Genomic DNA, 21,539 nt, shown 5'->3' on the forward strand with positions numbered 1-21,539 from the left:
TAGTAACAGCATGCTGGGATGAAAAAAGACATATGTCCATCCAGTTCAGCCTATTACCCCCCAATGTTGATCCAGAGGAAGGCAGAAAACCCCAATGAGGCAGAAGCCAATTTTTCTCATTGAGTCAGAATTTTTTTCTCCTTAAAAGTCTGGCAATCGGAATAATCCCCGGATCACCGACCCTTCTGAAGTAATCAGCGACTAGAACATGCAATATTGTTACACTCAAGAAAGGCATCCGGACCCCTCTTGTACTCTTTTTTTTTTTTTTTTTTTTTTTTTTTTTTTTAAATCATATTTACCATCATTATGTCTGCAGACAGAGAGTTCTGCAGTCTCGCTGCTCTTACAGTAAAGAACCCCCTGCTATGTCGGTGTAGAAACCATCTTTCCTCTAGATGTAGAGGGCGCCTCCTTGTTACAATCACAGTCCTGGGTTAAAATAGTCTAGTAATTATTAGGAAATTATAGTACCAGTGTTTCTGGTGGCGCAATGCGCCACACAGCTGTGCTACATGCACATCACACACATAGCTCTGCTACATACATTGTTCATTCCATACAACAGTGATCAGAAGCAGCACAGCACTGGAGATGATGACATAACCGTCAAGCTCCACCCCTGATCACATGACGGTCATGCTCATCCCCGAGAGAATAACTTGCGTGCTCCACCCCCTGATCACATGATGGTGACATCATCAAAGGTCGTTCATCACACAGCTGTGCTACATGCACATCACACACAGAGCTCTGCTACATACATTGTTCATTCCATACAACAGTGATCAGAAGCAGCACAGCACTGGAGATGATGACATAACCGTCAAGCTCCACCCCTGATCACATGACGGTCATGCTCATCCCTGAGAGAATAACTTGCATGCTCCACCCCCTGATCACATGATGGTGACATCATCAAAGGTCGTTCATCACCAGTGAGGCTGCGCCCTTTATCACTAGACTGTGACGTTCTCAGAGGTCTTGCATAGTAGTGCAGGTAACGGGTGGGCTACAAATCACCACGGCCCCAGATGCTATAGTATACTAACGAACGCCTAGCTGGACAGCAGCCGTGTGCATACAGGACCTATGATGATGACACTGTCATGTGATCAGGGACGCAACATGTAACTCACTCAGGTCCAAGGACCTTTTTGTGACATCACCGTCATGTGATCAGGGGCACGGCATGTAGGTCGCTCACAAAACCACTCATACGGACGGACAGGTCGTCATTAGTATTTTGATGATGGCAGAGATCTCTGTATTGTCCCCTGATATATTTATACATAGTTATTAGATCGCTCCTCAGCCGTCTTTTTTTTTTTTCCCTAAACTAAATAACCACAATTTTGATAACCTCTCTGGGTATTGTAGTCCGTCCATTCCATTTATTACTTTAGTTGCCCGCCTTTGTGCCCACTCAAGCTCTGATATGTCCTCCTTTAGTACCAGTGCCCAAGACTATATACAATAGTCCATGTGTGTTCTGACCAGTGACTTGTAAAGAGGAAGAACAATGTTCTCATCATGTGCCCCTAGACCTCTTTTGATGCACCCCATGATCGTATTTGCCTTTGCAGCAGCTGCCTGACACTGGTTTCTCCAGCTTAAGCTTAGAGTTAATTAAAATCACAAAGTCCTTCTCCATGTCAGTGTTCCCCAGTGGTTTCCCATTTAGTGTGTAATGGTGACATGTATTTCCCTGCCCATGTGCAGAACCTTACATTTATCAGTGTTAAACCTCATTGGCCACTTTTCTGCCCCCAACTTCTCCAGATCCTCTTGCCGCTGCCTTGTGTTCTCTCTTGTGTTAATTTCTTTACATAATATTTGCAGATGATACAAAACTATTATTTTACTGCACAATCCTTCTACCAGATCATTAATATTTTTAAAAGAATAGGGCCCAATACTGCCCCCTGTGGTCCCCAACTAGTAATGGTGACCCAATCAGAGTATGTACCATTTATAACCCCCCTCTGCTTTCTATCACTGCCCAGTTACTTATCCACTTACACACATTCTCACCCAGACCAAGCATTCTCACTTTATATAGCAACCTTTGGTATTAGTGTGTCTTGACGCCACCGGAAGCTAGGGGTTTGACACGAGGAACGCCCCTGTCACACCCCCAGCTCCCGAGTGGTTCAATAATACCGCTGCTGCCAGTGTACTATGTCCCTCGTTCATCCCCACCGGCTTACCCCAAAGCTCCTGGCTGCTTTTTGTCCCCACCACTGTGCTGCCCTTGTTCTGCAGCAAAGTGGAAGACAGCGCTGGTGTCACCCTTACGCCACTGTGTCACTGCTCGGCGAAGCTCCAGCCACTGATTCCTCCGCTGGGGCGTGCGGCAGGGGGGGCCGCAGCAGACACTCCCCGCACATTACTCCCCCCGTTGCTGTGTGACTGCCCGAAGGAGCGCAGCTCAGTCATTCCTCTTCTGGGCCTTCTGCTGGTGCCGCTCCTCACGCTCCCCACCGGTGTTGTGTGACTCCTGTACTGCCCTTTCTGCTGCTGATGCTCACCGCTGCTGTGTCCCGCTGTTCCTGCTGTGCCACTTCAATGGGCTCAAATGTCAGTGGGTCCACAGCTGTGGCTTCACCCCTCTATGCTCCGGCAGTGTCTCTAATTATATGAACAGCGCATGAGGCTACAAAGGGAAGAACGGCCAGCGACAGAGGGGGATTTCAGTGGAGCCTGCAGCCAACATTATCACCACGGCATATGATGCCCACCCATTCTCCTGGCCAGCCAATCCTGGTAGGAGCGTCGGTTGGGGGCATGTATCTTGACTCATTCTGCTGGTGGCGTCAAGATACACTAATACCCCCAACCTTTTATGCGGCACAGTACTAAACATTTTGGGAAAGTCCAGATACACAATATCCCATGAATCTCCCCGGTCCAGTCTAGAACTTACCTCCTCGTAGAAGCTGATCAGCTTGGTTTGATAGGAGCAATTCTCATAAACCCATGCTTATATGGAGTTATACAACTATTTTTCTTGAGTCACTCTAGGAAAACATCTCTTATAAACCCTTCAAACATTTTACCCGCAATGGAAGTAAGACTTACCAGCCTGTGGTTTCCAGGTTCGCTTTTAACCCTTTTTGGTTAACAAAATTTTATAAATTTGAAGAAGGGCTGGAGGGGAACGGTCTTCCTGTGCCCCACTCTTTTTAAAAACCCTTGAGATGCCTTGCAACGTTTCATAGTAAGACAGATTTGGGAATGAGAGAGCCTGACACTGTTTCATACCCAATGTCCACGTGCGACTTTGAATTGTGGATGATCCGCAGTTCAAGCCGCCCATAGGGAAACATGGGGGTCCGCCCCTGACTTAAAGCATGCAGATTTGTTTTGCGGATCTTTGGGTGCGGATATCAAATCGCAGCATGCTCTATTTCAGTGCAGTTCCTGCATGGATGGCTTCTATTGAAGTCAATGGAAGCCATTTCATCCACAACCCGTACACAGCTGCCACAGCAGATGGGTCTGTGGATTCCGCAGGAAAGCAGGAGTTGGGGAAGTTTTTTTTTTTTACTGCGTATGTGCATCGTCCGGCACTTTTGCACACATCCGCAATACAGAAAAAAGAAGACCGGGACAGTTACGCACGGTCCTTGACCGCGGGCAGGGGCAGATTTTGCTGCGGGTTCCCGCATGCTGAATCAGACCAGCCTGTGGACTCGAGACCTTAGGCAGCATGAAATTAATGGCAGCCTTTATAAAAAGAAAAGCTATTTACACCTTAGCAACTATTGTTGCTAGTCATTTAAAATGAATCAACTTTGCAATAGATTTTACTGGTAAATGACCTATTTTGTTTTGTTTCTAAGGCTGGGTACACATGGGGTGCAATTGCCGTGGAAATTCTGTGTGGAAAGTCCGTCCGGCAATCCCGCCCGCAGCTCCTAATCCTCGGATTAGCCAGCAAAATGGATGAGGTATTGCAAAAATCGCGTCCTGGAGCAGCATGTCAATTCTTTTCTCTTTTCCGCAGTGGCCTCTCTATGGGGAGAGAAAGCCGCTGCGGAATGCCAACGGTGAAACCGCTCCAAAACCCATTGCTAAAGGCCACAGGTTTTGAAGCTGTGCTTTTCCAGCGAAATTCTCGCAATTTTTCGGTGCGGCCATTCCGCGAGGATTCTGCTGAAATTCCGTCTCGTGTGACCCCAGTCTAAAGCTCCCATTCAGACTATGGGGAAGATTTACAAAACAGTCTGAAGGAAAAACTATCTTGGTTACCCATAGCAACCAATCACAACACAGATTCCATTTTGTGATAAAATGATAGCTGTACTGTGATTGGTTGCTATGGGCAATTAAGAAAGTTTTTCTTTTGGACCGTTTCATAAATTTGACCCATTATGTGTCTCCATGCTAACGGACATCTAACAACCCCTGCGTTGTGCAGCCTTTCTTCAATTTGTTCCCTACTTTATGCTAACTTACACTTGACTGAATACCAAAAGCAAAGGAAAAACGGAAGAGAATGTGACTGCTGAATCAGACTACACAGAGTTTGCTTGTTGTCTGTTGCCATGGAGACGCACAGTCTGCATAGAAGCTGGAGCCACAAAACAGCTGGGAGCTTAGAATTAACACCTATTGATTTATTTTTCGTTTTATATGCAGTGAGAGAATTTTAAAATATTGTTTGTGAGGACGAATCTAGGCTTCAAAGACATCTAATAGGACCAATACTGATCTGCCATAATAAGAATCGCGGCATTCATGTCACCCATATAGTTAAAGAAGTTCAGTTGAAATCACTTATTTGCAAATTATTGGAAACCTTTAATATTTTTTTTCCCCTCCATCTCAGATCCCCATCGTGACGTATTTGGCAGCATTACAGTGAGCCGCATTGAACGCCGTGTTCGCGCATTTTCAGTCGATGAATAGGTATGTGCAAGATCTTTTATGTCATTACAGATGTTTTGGGATATTTCGAGAATTTACAGCACGCATGAAGTTAGAAACTGATCAACTATTTTTCATTGTTTAAAGTGCATCTTCCCATTACTTGTTTTGCTCAATGTACCTGTAGCATTTGGGGTTCTCACCCCTTCTACACCCACACACTTATAACAAAACAGACAAATGTTAAGAGTGCCCTTTTGCCTTTTTTTTTTAATTGCCCCTGTTCACACTGAGTTTTATTGGTGCAGATTCCGCATTGAAATCTGTATCTTATTCTGTGCCATTTTATAGTGTCATCTGTCAGGGGTTTTAGTACTGTTTCCCAAAAATAGTACACTGCCTTATATTAATTTTTGACCCAAAAGAGGAGGGGTGTCTTAATACTTATCTAGCATGCGCCATCTCAGTCCCTCTAGCTGCTCTCCAGGCGCCTCGGCAGTCTTCTGTGTCATCTTCAGCGCCGAGAGAGCATTCACTTCCTGGTAACGTGGGTTGACTACCCCGCCTCCAGCAAGAGAATGCTGTGATTGGCTCAGGACCGCATCCTGAGCCAAACACAGCCGACTCTTGATGAGCCAATCACAGCCATTCAGTCCCTTTAAGGGTACAAAAAAAACATGTTACGTTTTTTATTATGTATTAGAAATAATAAAAGGTATTAAAAGTTTAACCCCTCTTATTTCTTATATTTATAATTAAAAAAAACTAAAAAAAACATATCTGTTCTTCCAAAGATTTTATTTTTTTTAAGTAAGACAGCAAAAAAACTATGTAAATTTGATATTATCTGGAATTTCTAGAAGCCCCAATCATCCTAGACGAAATTCGGCAAACAATTCAAGATATGGCACTCAACAAAGCCCCTGGCCCAGATGGCCTTCCAATAGAAGTATACCGGAAATACAGCCAACAATTGGCCCCGCAATTGCATGAGACACTACAGCAGGCCCAATCAGATGAAACCCTCCCACCCTCGTTCAACGGGGCGTCCATTATAGTCATATTGAAACCAGACAAAGATCCTACAGACTGCGGCTCCTATCGACCCATCTCCCTGGTAAATGCGGACTATAAAATCCTAACTAAAATCCTAGCCACCAGACTAAACCAGGTTATTTTATCCATCATACACCCTGATCAGACTGGCTTCATGCCAGGGAAATCCACGACGATTAATATACGTAGAGTCCAAACAGCAATCCAACTAGGCAAACAATTCAACATGCCCTGGGCACTGGTTTCATTGGATATGATGAAGGCCTTTGACTCGTTGGAGTGGGCCTTCTTGGAGGCCTGCCTACTCCGATTTGGGTTCGGCCCCCAATTCTTGCAGTGGGTCAAAACCATATACAAATCCCCGACCGCTAACGTAATAGTAAACGGCATTCCATCCACCGAATTTCGACTTGCAAGGGTCACCCGTCAGGGATGCCCGTTATCTCCGGCCCTATTTGCCATAGCCATCGAAGCCCTAGCGATTCGTTTGAGAAATTCCCCTGATGTAACCGGCATTAAATGGGCGGGTCTCGAAAGCAAGGTGGGGCTATATGCGGACGATACAATTCTTTTTTTATCAGACCCTATAACCTCCTTCTCTCAAGCTATGTCCCATATAAACAAATTTTCCCATCTGTCTGGACTGCACGTTAACTGGTCCAAGTCCACAATTTTATATACAAATCCTAACCCAGTAAACGATCCCTGTGTGACTAGATATGGCCTGGCCATGGTCCCCACATTTAAATACCTAGGGATATTTATGTCCCGAGATTATAACAATGCAACAGAAGATAATATCGTCCCACTAATAAAAAATGTAAAAAACAAATTCAAGAGATGGTCTAAACAACCGCTCTCGGTGGCCGGCCGTATTAACCTTGTTAAGATGGCTATCCAACCCAAGTGCCTATATGTACTACAACATATGCCAATATATGTCCCTAAGCACATCTTCCAATCCCTCAATTCTCTCATCATATCATTCATCTGGAACTCCAACCGCTCGAAACTTAGCCTCTCGTCCCTACAAAGACCCAAAGAGCAAGCCGGAATGGCCCTTCCGGACCTACGGCTATACTACCTAGCAGGACAGATACGAAATATCCGCAATTGGGTTTTGGAGCGGGAGATGCCCATAGCAGACCAATTCCTCGCAAAACAAGTGCAAGGGAATAATCTACTAAATTATCTAGAATTCCCAGAGTACACAAACTCCTCTGACATATTACCACTTCATAAACTCGCCCTGCAGGTATGGTAAGAGGTTAAATCTCTTCAACAATACGAGGACGTGATATCGGAACTTCCTCTATGGAATAACCCTGGCCTTGCTGCCCCAATATTGGATGTCCCTGGGAATAGTTTCAGTGGGAGACGCATATATAGACGGAGGAATCCCCACATTCAACCAATTACGTGAAAAATTACAATCCCCACAACTCCAATTATTCAGATTCTTCCAGCTGAGATATGCTCTAAACTCCCAGTTCCCTCCTGCCTCTACCCGAATATCCAAATTCCCCACAATTGGTATCCTCAAATCCCAAGGGCCCAGAGGCCTAATTTCGGCACTCTACACACATCTCCTCTCAGCCAAAACAGACCATAACCCGCTCCCAGTATATGACAGATGGAAAGCATCTATTCCATCTCTAACACCCGAGGATTGGGAGGACATTTCGGAATCCCACCTCCTAGTCTCCCCCGCAGTCAACAACAAATTGATCCAGCTATATATAATACATCAAGCATACCTCACCCCCAGCCGTTTATAGAAGATGGGAAACACTTCCTCCAACTCCTGCCATAGATGCCGCCGGCCGGAAGCTAACTTCTGGCACTTGATTTGGGACTGCCCCCTGGTAAAAGAGTTCTGGTATGAGACTGTCTCCTTCATAAACTCACTGCTACCGCACTTATTCAATATTGCGATGGACCCAAAGACAATTTTATTTGGCTTGCTGGAGGAGGAGGTGTGGCCATACCACACCCGTGTCTTTCTCCAAAAAATACTATTTTTGGCACGCAAAGCGATAGCCACTCATTGGATGGCTGCGGAAGTCCCCACAATTCTATATTGGATTCGGATGGTTAACGTAGTAATCTCCTACGAGAAAATTATCTATCAAAATAGAGGATGCCCAAACAAATTTCAAGAGATATGGGACGTTTGGCTAAACACCCACTCCACTTTATCCGCAGACTAAGCTTGTAGCCCGAGTCCCCCTTCCTTTTTCCCTCCCTCTTCTCCATCCCCCCTCCCCCTTCATCTCTACATTCTCTTTCCCCCCTTTCTCTTTGCAAACCACATACACGGTGTCTCACATCAATATACCTCAAATAATCGGCATAGACAGCTTATGTTCAATTGTTAAAAGTTTATTGTTACACGCACTGACAAATTAGCCAGAAAGGAAAAACAAGAAAATGTTATCATTAATATGAAAGTTAAAGTACAGCATGTTATCTGTGAAATACTCGTGTCATATCAGATATAATTTTTCTTTTATTCTGTACTGTGCAAATTTCCTCTTAATAAAGAAAACAGTTAAAAAAAAAATTGATATTATCATGATCAGAACCCCCCTCTCCTTCGAAGATGGCGGAATTTGAGGTTTTGGTTTTTTTTCACTACATTAGAAATTCTTTAAAAAAAAAGATTTTCACTAGTTTATACTGTACATTAAACAGTACCATTGAATTATACAACTTGCCGCACAAAAAACAAGCCCTCAAACAGCTATGTCAATCCATAAATAAGAGTTATGATTTTTTTCAAAGTGGGGAGGAAAAATGAAAATGAACTAAAGGGCCGCGTTCTTAAGGGGTTCACAAACGCATTTATAATAAACATTCAATTCCTGTCTTTCATTTGTTAACAGGATAACTTGCTTATAGTTTTAACTACTTTTCTACAGATTTGTATCTGTAAATTATCTTCCTGATCATCATCCAATTGGGTCCCTCGCCAGTAACCAGTGATCTTTTCAAGCTCCTATCTGCACATAATGGCAGACAAGTATATTAAAATTAGTGCCAATATAAATGTTAGGACTCTAGATATCATTCTGATTGTAGTTATCAGGTGTCTACTGCAAGGAAGTCTATGAAGACAAGTTTGGAGCATGTGTACTGATTTTTCATACAGTGGGAAAGATTTATAAAACAGTATAAAATGAACCCTGTCATTGTTGCCCACAGCAACCAATCACAGCCTGGCTTTTATTTTATATTCTGCCTTTGAAAAATGAAAGCCGCTCAGTGATTGGTTGCTATGGGCAACAAAGACAGTTTTTATTTTAGACAGTTCTATAAATCTCCCCCAATGTTAACAAGTATAGTTGGAGCGGCAGGAGAAGGCCCACACTAAACTGCTCTATAGTAATGGATTAGTCTTTATAGTTGAGTACTGTATTGGAAAATGTAGTAACTTGATGGCTATGGCCACTTGTGCCTCGCCGAGGTCAGTGATTGGCTGCGGGTGTCACATGCTCAGATGGCATGTGGTCATGCTACCTGGAAGTTGAGAGGTGGGGACTGGGGTTGTGGAGGAACGAGACCGGTGAGTATAGGGTTCATTATTATTATTACTGAGCACCAGAGGGTATTACAAAAGTGTTATTCCCTGAACGGTTGTCTAAACTATTGATGACCTATTTTCCGAACTCGTTGGGAGGAGTGCCTGCGTTACCAATCCAAGCCAGTGCTGTGTGTACGGAGCTGTTACCTTTTGGCTTTGTATACGACAGCAGCCGGATACCAGCTGATCACTAGGTGTCCCTGGAGTCAGAGCCCCACTGATCAACTATTGATGACTTCTCCTGAGTAGTGTTGTGTGAACCGAACCAATAGAATCCTGTTTCAGGTTGAACTTTGCTAAAAGTTCAGTTCAGCAGGAACTCGAACCAAGCTTTTTCACATAGTTCTGCCCAAAACAAAGTTCCATTGATTTGGTTCGCATCAGGGTTTTTGTATCTCTTAAAGCTGGTTACATGCGCCTTACATTTTGTCCAGGTAGAAGCTTTACTTGCAAATCAAGTACACTTGATTTTGCAAATCTTCGGTCAAAAAGTGTCCGTGCAAAACTTTTTTCCTTAAATTCAACCACTGATTACAGTTCACCTAAACCTGGATCAACAGCATTGTTGGTGCAACCAGCCCTTGGGCAATGTTATACGTCCGTTTTAGAGGTCTTGGTAAACTTCCAGTTCAGTTCGAACTAAGGGCTAATGTCCATGGGAGTATATGTAACATGACGCCAGCCCATACGCTCTGCCAGAAAAGAGCAGGCAGAGACAGAGTATGGGCTGAGGATGCACAGCCGGCGCGTGTCGGGGAATCTGACGTCGCGGACATGCGCAGTGTGATTTTTATTTTTATTTTTTATATATTTTTTTTAAATTAATTAATTTTTTTAAATTATTTAAAATTCCCTGCCCTGTTCAGTGCAGGGATGCGTATTGAAGCGCTGCCCCTTTGCAATGACTGCATAGGGACAGCGTTTCATATGGAGTCCACAAAAGGGCTGCATATCGTAAGCAGAGAAACACAGCATGCTGCGATTTCTCTTGCGTATGGATAATCTATGTACATGGAAGAATGATAGTCCATTGACTTTCATTGCCTCCCTGTACCGCGTATAACGCATCGCGTAATACGTGGTGCAAAAATGCTTGTGGACGTTAGCCCTTAATTGGACTGAACCAAACTTTTTCCCTTTTTGCTCATCGCTAGTCCTAAGGGCTCATGTCCACGGGCAAAATAAGAATTAAAATCCGCAGCGGATTTTAACTCTTCTCCCGCCCGCGGATCCGCACCCCATAGGGATGCATTGACCACCCGCGGGTAGATAAATACCCGCGGATCGTCAATAAAAGTGATTTTAAAAAAAATGGAGCATGAAAAAATCTGGACCATGCTCCATTTTCATGCGGGTCTCCCGCGGGGACGGCTCCCGCGGGCTTCTATTGAAGCCTATGGAAGCCGTCCGGATCCGCGGGACACAAAAATCAGAATCTTCTCTTCGGCGCGGCGCCATCTTCTCTCAGTCGCGGCCGGATCATTTTTCTTCGGGACGGCGCATGCGCGGGGCACGTCACCGACGTCATCATGCACATCCGCCGAGCCGAAGAAAGAAGATCCGGCCGCGACGAGAGAAGATGACGCCGCAGCGAAGGAAGTATCCGGAGCGTGTGAGAGGTAAGTTAATTCTGATTTATTCTTATTTTTAGCGCTCATGTCCGCGGGGCAGGAGGGACCCGCTACGGATTCTACATGGAGATTCCGTAGCGGGCCTGATTTTCCCCGTGGACATGAGGCCTAAGGCTATAGTTAATAAATATAAGTTTGCTCCCTGATGTACAATTGTTCAGCTGATACCGCTACAGGTATTTCCAACAAACCTCATCCGCTACAGTATTCTTCTAATGCCGGAGGCAGAGCATTGCATCAGCTGTCGCGTCACTCCTATTGTGGAGTACGTTAGTGTTTAATGCCGCCTTCTATGGAACTTCACATATTAAATGTCATTCATGGAAATCAATGGATGGATGTAGTTTCGCTAGAGCGGAGAACCTCCTCAGCTTTAGGGTAAGGGTCGTCCAACTTTGCCTAATAAAGTACATGAAAAAGGATAATGTAAGGCAGACACTTTCTGTCTTAACTATTCGGGAATTGCTAATTTCCTAATATTTTATCTAAAAAAGGGGCAACAGATTACAGCCAAGTGCACAGAAATTGTAAAAAGGGGCATAAGAAATCGGGAAAAGTATCTGATATGGGTGTAATTTTTTGGGGTAATACGTGGAGAATTACATTAATAGGAACAGAAAAATATTCTGTATCCTCTTCAGTTTTATGGTCATGGCCTACCACATATTTACTTTCAAAACTGTAAATTTGGGTGTGCTAAAAATACTCGTAGAGCAGGAAACTGCCCTCCCTAGTCTTGTCACAAAACATTCCCATACTTTTATGAGGCTACATTGTTAAAAAACCCAAGAAGGGTGCGTCCCGCCGCTGGTCTGCAACACTGCAAACAACATGCAGCCATGGCAAAGCAAACATTCTGTGAACAGAAGGGAGACCTGGGTGTGTAATGACTAACAGAAGGGACATCACTTAGAGGGGTTGCTTTAGTTTGTGGTTTGGCCGCTGCAGTGATTTATTGGATAAAGCAGGTTTATAGATTGCACATATGTTCACAGACACTAGATATTACACATTCACAGGAATTTTATTGTTTAGTCAACTGACTGCTAGTTACTAAAAGTTTAGAAACTTCTTATCCTCATAATGATCTCATAATCTGTTGTTTGCAAGCCTACTGATTAAATTTAAAGTTATTTTCGCAAGATAAACCCTATAGGTCACAAGTGTCTGATTGGTGGGAGGTCCGACCACTGGGACCTCCAGTGGTCATGAGAACATGGATCCTGAGTGTGTGTGCACGAATGGAGCAGTGGTTGCACATGCGCACTGCCGCTTCATTTGTTTCCATGGGACTGCAATTGCCCCAGGGAAAGTAAGAAGGAACTACGATGACAGGCCAAAAGTCATGGGACAGAAACTATCATCAGGCAGGAACCCCTCTCGTCTGGCGAAGTACAGCAACATGAGGTGGCATTGATTCCACAGGGGGCGGAAGATGTCAGGAGGGAAGTTGAGCCATGCTGTGTGGTTGGCCACCTACAGCTCTGTGATATTTGTAGGTACGGGATCTTAGGTGTGTATGGAGCTCTCCATGATTGGGCTTATGTCTGGTGAACATGCAGGCCACACCCTTTAGAGGAACTCTCTAGTATGACCCTTGAATCAAATTGTGGGCAACTTACACTGCTCTATCAGGCCCATTATCCTGCTGAAATTTCCCATCATTTGAAGCCCTTCGTGGAATTCATGTAAGTACCCAACGTTGTGTGCATTTCGCAAATTCAACACAGCGATCGGGATCGTCCTCATTGATATGATTCGTCAACTTGCAGGGGTGCCATTTAAGTGCAGCCAGTATCTGCCCAATGGTGGTTCAACTCTGCCAATTCTCCTGTGTAAGACGTGGGGGGGAACTATGATGTGGGCTCTTAGAGAAGGACGCCAGGACAGCCATTGTTGGTGCTTCGTCTGTGGCAGTTTTTTTAAATGTCCAAGCAATTTGCCAAATGTGCCACAGTAATAGAGTGGTCTGCTAGGGTGCCGACCATCGAGATCTGCTGCAATGACTCGGGCATTGCACTTCCCGGAGATCAGCACAATCTTTCTTTTCTTTGTGTGTTAGTCTCGCAGCCATATCCGTGTCTGTAACAAAGACAAAGTTGTTAATCATTACATACCTTTATTCATGTAAAAGTTATTAAGCACAAATTTGGATTCCTCATCAAATTCTATATCAGATACACAGGTCACATGCACTACATCCCTTTTGAAAATATTGACTTAGTTTAAAGATGGCAGCTTTCAAAATGGCTGCTGTGTTGGACACTGCCCCTCACAGATATGCCCCCTTTTCCTTAGAAACAAGCCACACATAGGATGGCATTTCCAACCACGACTTTCCATTTATTTAGGGGTCTCCATACCTTTGGACAACCATGTATATTGTTGGCTAGCAGAGAGGAAAGTGGGCTAATTCTGTCCAGCGGCTGCCCCCAGCAGCCCAGGCTAGTAGTAGTAGCACCACCACCACCAAGGGGGGGGGGGATGACACATGGAACAATAATCATGAGATTAATAAGGTACTTTTTAATGTTAGACACACTGTAAACTACATTAAAACCACTTTTAACCGCATTTCAGGACTTTTGATATGAAGACGATTCATAGAATACCCCTTTTGAGGGTCAATGTTTTTTTTTTTTCAGGCATTGTTCCATAATCTTCTCTGTAAACTAAAAAAATTGTGAATACGCTGCATTATTACTCATTTTGCATGTATCCCCTGTAAGGCTTCATGCACACAATTATATCGATACCATGAGTCTACAGTAACCTGCGGAATACTTGATCCGATGTCATATCATGTAGACTTCCCATTGAAGTACTGTTCTCAGTGCTTCAAGGGAAAGACTAGATGTGACATATACCATTTAAAAAAAAATACAAAAACTTGCAATATAGTTATTTTTTACACTTCATATCGCTGACGAAAATTAAACACATGAGATTAAAGTCCAGAGCTGGTGCCGCAGTTCTCCTGGGTGCCGCAGTTCTCCTGGGTGCCGCAGTTCTCCTGGGTGCCGCAGTTCTCCTGGGTGCCGCAGTTCTCCTGGGTGCCGCAGTTCTCCTGGGTGCCGCAGTTCTCCTGGGTGCCGCAGTTCTCCTGGGTGCCGCAGTTCTCCTGGGTGCCGCAGTTCTCCTGGGTGCCGCAGTTCTCCTGGGTGCCGCAGTTCTCCTGGGTGCCGCAGTTCTCTTGGGTGCCGCAGTTCTCTTGGGTGCCGCAGTTCTCTTGGGTGCCGCAGTTCTCTTGGGTGCCGCAGTTCTCTTGGGTGCCGCAGTTCTCTTGGGTGCCGCAGTTCTCTTGGGTGCCGCAGTTCTCTTGGGTGCCGCAGTTCTCTTGGGTGCCGCAGTTCTCTTGGGTGCCGCAGTTCTCTTGGGTGCCGCAGTTCTCTTGGGTGCCGCAGTTCTCTTGGGTGCCGCAGTTCTCTTGGGTGCCGCAGTTCTCTTGGGTGCCGCAGTTCTCTTGGGTGCCGCAGTTCTCTTGGGTGCCGCAGTTCTCCTGGGTGCCGCAGTTCTCCTTTCAGGTCTTTTATTTGTATAGCAGCAAATTCACCCTGCAGCAAAGACCAAGCTCATGTGAAAAGTTGAAATAATCAATCAGTAAGGCTAAATTCACACGGGCGAGCGCGATAGCAGATGGTGAATACAGTCCCTATATCGCGCTCCCCTCCATCTGAATTTCCCAAGGATGCAAGGCGTTTTAATGTCAATACTCCAGCGCGGCTGTCAGTGGAGGATAGTAGAGTTTCTCCCATTGTTTTCAATGGAAGACCTTGCATTGGGTGCACTGAGCACGTAGTATGCTGCTGCCGCCAACCCCGTTGAAAGCAATGGGTGCTGCTATGTGAGATTACGCACAAGATAGAGCATGCTGTGATTTGTTTCCCGCATTGTGATGCCAGGCAAGAAAACCTCTCATGTGTATGACCCCTTTCAGTACATTGGCATAACATGCTTTCTCATCGCTGTGCTGACTTTGCCTTATCGCTGTCACCACTGCACAAATTTCGGTACTGGCCAAAATATATTCAGACCTTACCTGAACAGTGCATAAAAATCCTAAAACCTGAAGGGCTTGCTAATACTACAAGAGATCTACTCCGGCGTGTATTTGCATCAACCAAGTTTGCATCCGGGTGATCTGGATTTAGAAAATTGGCAAATCAGAAAAAATTGCTTTTAGCTTAAAAACAACTGTATAAACTTAAACAGATGCAGCACAATCACAGCAGGGGTCCTTTTAGACAAGCCGATTGTCGTTTACACAAGTGAGTGACGTCACCGCTAAATCGTTCGCATGACAGGCAGATCATCGTTGGCTTGTTCAAATGAGAAACATTCAGTCCACTGTGTAGTGATTAAGAGGAACAGATCGATTTGTGATACATTAGGAACACGGAGAGATAGGACATGCACCCATTTTTTTTAAAGCATTGCTGGTGTATATGACTTCAAAAGAATGGGGTTTAGATTTGTGTGGCTCGCAACGCACTAATCTAGCACGAGTTTTATGGCCATGTGAAAGCAGCCTGAGATATATATATATATATATATATATATCTGTCAGATAGGCTCAGTGCGGAGAACAGCTGTCTCCTGCTCCCCGGCGGTGGCTCCCATGTTGGAGATCCACCGCGGGATATCGCTATGCCGGTGGACAGGCAGCCTTATGGATGCCCCAGCTACAGCGAGAAGGTATAAAAAAAGGACAATGTGAATGACCCCCATAGAGGTTTAAAAATAAGTAAACAAAAAATTACACCATTTATTATAAATAAATGTGTTTATTTACATAGAAAATGACCCAGCGCTGACACCAATCAAAACTGTCGCCTTATGCGCTCTGTAATCTGAGACTATACAAATTTATATATCAAAACATCTGAACATAAGAAACCGTTAATGCACTTTATTTTAGCGTAAAAATTTTGAAATAACCATAAATGAAATTTTTTTTTTTTTTTTTAAGCTTTTAACATCTAATAAAACGGAAAACCTTTTCAGTAAAAAAATATATAGAAAAACAGCCTTTTGCACCGTAAAAAAATGCTACAAAAATAATTTTGTTACCTGAAGAAAAATAATAGGTTAAATAGGTGGGTAAAAAGTGTCTGGTCCTTTTAGGACCCAAACACCCTGGGCCTTAAGGGGTTGTATAAGAACCAGCCATGATAATTGCTCTGTATGGATGTATGAAAGTCAGTAAGGAAGTGTGTAAGGAAATTAACCCCTCCCCTCCCCCAGCCTTCTTGCAACTATAGAATCCCTTTTAACTACTTTTTGCATTTTAATTTCCACCGCCCCTTTAATCTTTCTTTTCTTTTGTTGTGGTAGTAAGGAAAGGCTCCAATTAAATAAATACAGTTCCTTTATTACCGAATGACAAGATTAAATTGATTGGGGTTTTTTTTTCTACATGCAGTTCCTGCAATTAATTCTATCAGCAGCATAAATTACATGTTCTATTGCAAATTAATCTTCAGGGGACAAGTGCAGAGTTCTCCGGATGGCAGCCGGTCCCATTATGGGCCATTTGTTTCAGTCCTCTGATAGAAAATAATTAAGTTGTTCAGGAAGGGTTAAATGTTTGGAGTTCTTCTAAACACGACGACTTTCGGGCATTTAAGTGTCCAACGATCGTCCCAGAGATGACCGCCCCTGTCCTTTCATCAGTGAAGAGGTGGAGCGTGCAGCGCCGTAAGACAAGGACCAACCCGGAGCACTGGGCGAATGAAGAAGTCAGTTATACTTCTTTTCTTATTGTATAACATTTCCTGCCTTTTTACCATTTTTTTTGTTGTTAAAGTATCCGTTTTTATACTTTTTCTTTTATTTGCATCACAGAAGGGGAAATAAAAAATTAAAAACAATCCCAGAAAATGGCCGTTACTTACTGAGTGAGGAGTGCATATAGATGCATCCTCCTCTCACCATGCAGGTAGCTGACTACCAAATGGAGGAGCAAATAACACCTGTGAGGACACTGATAAGACAACCACTCACACTGCCTCCTGATAATGAGGGGGGTGGGTGCTTGGCGTACACTCCCACACATAGTGGATACAGGGTGCCAGACCATTCTGATATATGTAGTTCACCATGCAGACCAGCAACCTATTAATGATGCCATGATAATTCGGCGGGTCGCCCTGCATGTCCATCAGTGAACCACATTGGTACTGCCAAACTGGGCAACCTGGAAATGCAGGGCAACCTGCCGAATTATCATGGCGTCATTAATAGGTTGCTGGTCTGCATGATGAACTACATATATCAGAATGGTCTGGCACCCTGTATTCACTATGTGTGGGAGTATACACCAAGCACCCACCCCCCTCATTATCAGGAGGCAGTGTGAGTGGGTGATTCATTGGTGCCCTCACATGTGTTATTGGCTCCTCCATTTGGTAGTCAGCTACCTGCATGCTGAGAGGATACATCTATATGCACTCCTCAGTCAGTAAGTAACGGCCATTTTCTGGGATTGTTTTTAAGTTTTCTATTTCCCCTTCTGTGATGCATTTATACTAGTGTAGGGACCCACTACAACGCAAGGAACCGTGAAGTGGTTAGTGGGCTCATGTATCTTGGCCAACATCCAACCAATGCCTTGCATTTATTATCTATCATTCACATGCAGTGTGGCATTAAGACTCCAGGGGGAGCCCAGGGTGGCAGTACCAATGTGGTTCACTGAAGTAAATGCAGGGCAACTCGCTGAATTATCGCGGCATCATTAATAGGTTGCTGGTCTGCATGGTGAACTACATATATCAGAATGGTCTGGCACCTTGTATCCACTATGTGTGGGAGTGTACACCAAGCATCCACCCCCCTCATTATCAGGAGGCAGTGTGAGTGGCTGTCTTCTCGGTGTCCTGCACAGGTGTTATTGGCTCCTCCATTTGGTAGTCCGCTACCTGCATAGTGAGAGGAGGATGCATCTATATGCACTCCTCAGTCAGTAAGTAACGGCCATTTTCTGGGATTGTTTTCTTTTATTTGGTACTACATACAGACAGTCATCCGTAGATCAGGACTGTGCTGTAAGCCGAGTCTTCTAAGCACAGTATACGTTCATGTGACCGTCTTGAATATAAACTTTTCAAAAGTTTTCTAATTGTTGATTATTTGTGCATCATGAGTATCCACGGTCTGTAATTACAGTGGCCGGCAAATCACTTAGCTGAATTATTGTACACATAACAAAGGTAGCTTTAGCCGTCCTCTCAGTATAATGAGTTTCATAGCTGAGCTAATGTGAAGGAATTTGGTGAGGTTGCCAGAAAACTCTTCCTTGTTAGACCCCATTTCCATAGGCAGTTCCCACAGTGACATCGCCTGTATAAAATGTGACAGTAATGGATGCATGGGGTGTAGAAACCTGTTTAGGAAGTAAAACTTTGGGAGGGGTCAGACTTTACGGCTTAATTTATGGAAACTTTTGGATAAAACCTGCCTCGTTAAGGTGTATCGGAGCCACTTTTAAGTTCTATAGTAATTTAAAATCTAAATAATGGCAATTGAAAAGACGTCTGTGATCACCTTTTCTGACAAGTGAAGGTTATGCCTTTGAAGCCCTTGATAGGAACCTATGCATAAGAGCCTCGAGAGTGTTCAAGTAGGCTCTGGACTGCCATGCCAGCCCATCGCCACCCCCAGATCGCATTGCAGGGGGCACAGATGGGGTGCAAGAACGGATCCCTTGCCATCCCATTGACTGAGTAGACATGCATTCTGTTTTGACTGCAGCATCTAAACAGTTAATTGCCACTATTAGCGCTAACTGATTTCAGCTGGTGGCTGTCAAAAACAGCTGAAAGCTCCTGGGTTTGTTTTTTTGGGAGATCAGAACCCCTAACGCCCTCTGAAAACTTAATGATGGGGAAAAAAACCTTCAGAGCAAAGTGCTACATAGTGCTAGGGTTTATAATCAAACAGGAGGGCTGTTTTTTGCATTTCCTTGTTTTTTCTACTCCACAGTATTCAATCAGGTTCCTAAATGGGTTTTCCAACCATTGAGCTTCATGGCGTGTCCCTAAATGTCCGGTATTTGGGGAATTGGATCCCATGTCCCTTGTTGTGTAATGCCAAACAGTAGATGGTGGCAAAAAAACGAAGGAGAGAGTACATTGAGCACATTTACTACTCTGCTGCAGTAGAAATGTAGTATTGCATGGCGGTCATCCAGATAAATGGCCATTCTTGTAATACTAGGACAGCTTGAGTCTGCCAGAATGGGAACCACTATTATAGAGCTCTATCTTGGCTCACATTGGGGTATCCTGACCGCGTGATACCCTTGATGATGTGCATATTCCCTAATCGGGCATATGGACACGGGCTGTCTTGGTGAGAACCACTTTAATGTTCAGATGCAAGGTTGGATGTACCATATGTGCAACTTATGCAGAGTTTTGAGCGATTTAGAGACAACTCGTGGGATGCTGTATAATGAGCTGTTGGAGAACAAAGGGCCTTCTGATATTTTTGTCTGCCGCTGTTTAAATTGAATAAAAAGGAAAGAAGATAATGACTTGTTTGGGGTCTTATCAGTAGACACTGCAGTTGCAAAGTAGTGATACAGAGTGGGTGAAGTCCATCATACAGTCCGGTCATACTGAGGAGTGGTGTGTTTTTACGAGTGTGATGTTTGAAATACCTGAAGAAGAACCCTAAATAGGTTCTAAAGCTCGCTGTAACATCACGGCTTTTTGTTAGCCATTAAAGGGTATCATATCTACAAGATTACTTGGCTTCTCTTACTGAGAACAATCACAGTTTGAAACTTTGTCATCTAATAATGCATTGTTTACCAACAGGCTAAATAACAAATGAGATTAGCATTTTATCATTTATTCCTTAATGGAAAGTCACAGAACTGAAGGGCACATGGGTTTATTCACTGTACAATAAAAATAAGCCATTGGTACCATAGCAGTAATAGGATCTGCATGTCTCCATTTACCTACTTCCCCATTATGCAAGCTTGCACTGACCAATTACAGTGCAGCCTAGGAAGTATATACAGATTATTCATGGCATTAAACTTAGCAAATTTGCAGAAAATTCAGCCACTATACATACCCCTGTTCCCATGAAAATAAGACCTACCCCAGAAACAAGCCCTAGCATGATTTTTCAGGATGCTAGAAATAGAAGCCCTACCCCAAAAATAAGCCCTAGCTACAGTTAATACAAAGTCAATTTAAAAGGTGTCCAGGCAACTATACATGTAAAAAAGTAAAATCTTTTGCAGCTAAAATTAATGAGACCCTTTTTTTTGGGGGGGGGGGGGGGGGGGGTGGACGGCTATCTTATCAATCGTAGTTTAGCAAACTCAAAAAGTAAAGCCTACAGTACAGGAGGATTTGTAATTCTTCCCATTCACCCAATCATGACCCCACCTGCTTCCTCCTACTACTTTCCTTCCATTTTTTTTTTTTTTTTTTAATGCAAGTGAAGAGGTTTTGAGCAAATTTAGAAAAAGATTGAATTAATAGTTTGCGGCTCAGAAACTACTAAATAATTACTTTACCAAAAGTATACACACCATAATAAACAAAAGCAAAAATACAACTTTGCACAAACTTATTTTGTTTGTTACCACACCAGTATCACTAAAATGTGAGACCTTTTGGAAGAAAATTCTCATTCAACTTTTTTGCCAGATGTTAAAGGGTTTGTCCTGATCTTAGAAAACCCATTTTCAAGCATCTCTTATGGCATAGACATTTGGGATGTCCTTCAGTTACGTCAATTAGATGGAGCAAAGAGCGACTACAATGAGTATCTCTTGCTCTGAAGGACCCGGGATGTTGTGCCTGACAGCCCATTGATTTCAATAGGAATTATGTAATTCTTGACTTGTACTGTAGTGGTGCTTCTGGGGAATTAAACACCCTCGGCTTCACCTGTATATTGAGGTCCCACCCCTGTGATGAGCTTATTTTTTGAGGGTCCTTCTAACAAATACAGATTGTCCAAAGTAGTTAAATTCCTTTAAAGGGCTATCCATAAATATAATTTTTATTCCAAAGCTGCTCAACCTGCGGTAAAAACCTAAAAAGAAGTCCTACTCATCCGTTTTCTGCTGCTTCCGCTTCACCCTTTGCTCTGTGATTGGCTGTGGTGGCCATATGTCCCCAATGATGTCGTGGCTGGCTCACTAAAGCCGTTAGTGGAGAGCAGCGGGGCAGCGGTAAAAGGCGAGGAGACAGGTATGTCCTTTTTGTTTTCAGGCTGAACATCTTGAAAATTAGTTTTTGTCCTTGGGAAACCCCTTTAAGCTCTAGCCGTTCAACGACAAATCAGTTAACTTATTTTTTTACAAAAGCCTTAAAGTCCTAAAGTAACTTACTACATTTGGTGCTTTGTATACAGTAAGTATATTTCCC

The 21,539-nt window shown here is 43.8% G+C and overlaps 1 protein-coding gene across 2 annotated transcripts in view; it reads left to right on the forward strand.

The window, feature by feature from the left end:
- TLK1 (tousled like kinase 1) overlaps positions 1–21,539 on the forward strand; it is a 253,962-nt gene that overhangs the window by 9,469 nt on the left and 222,954 nt on the right. For both annotated transcript variants that reach the window (XM_066575874.1, XM_066575876.1), the window contains exon 2: positions 4,835–4,914. The gene's annotated coding sequence lies outside the window, so the exon portion shown is untranslated. The remainder of the gene's footprint in view (positions 1–4,834; positions 4,915–21,539) is intronic.

The sequence above is a fragment of the Eleutherodactylus coqui genome, chromosome 8 (genome assembly GCF_035609145.1).
Source record: "Eleutherodactylus coqui strain aEleCoq1 chromosome 8, aEleCoq1.hap1, whole genome shotgun sequence".
NCBI classification, from domain to species: Eukaryota; Metazoa; Chordata; class Amphibia; order Anura; family Eleutherodactylidae; genus Eleutherodactylus; species Eleutherodactylus coqui.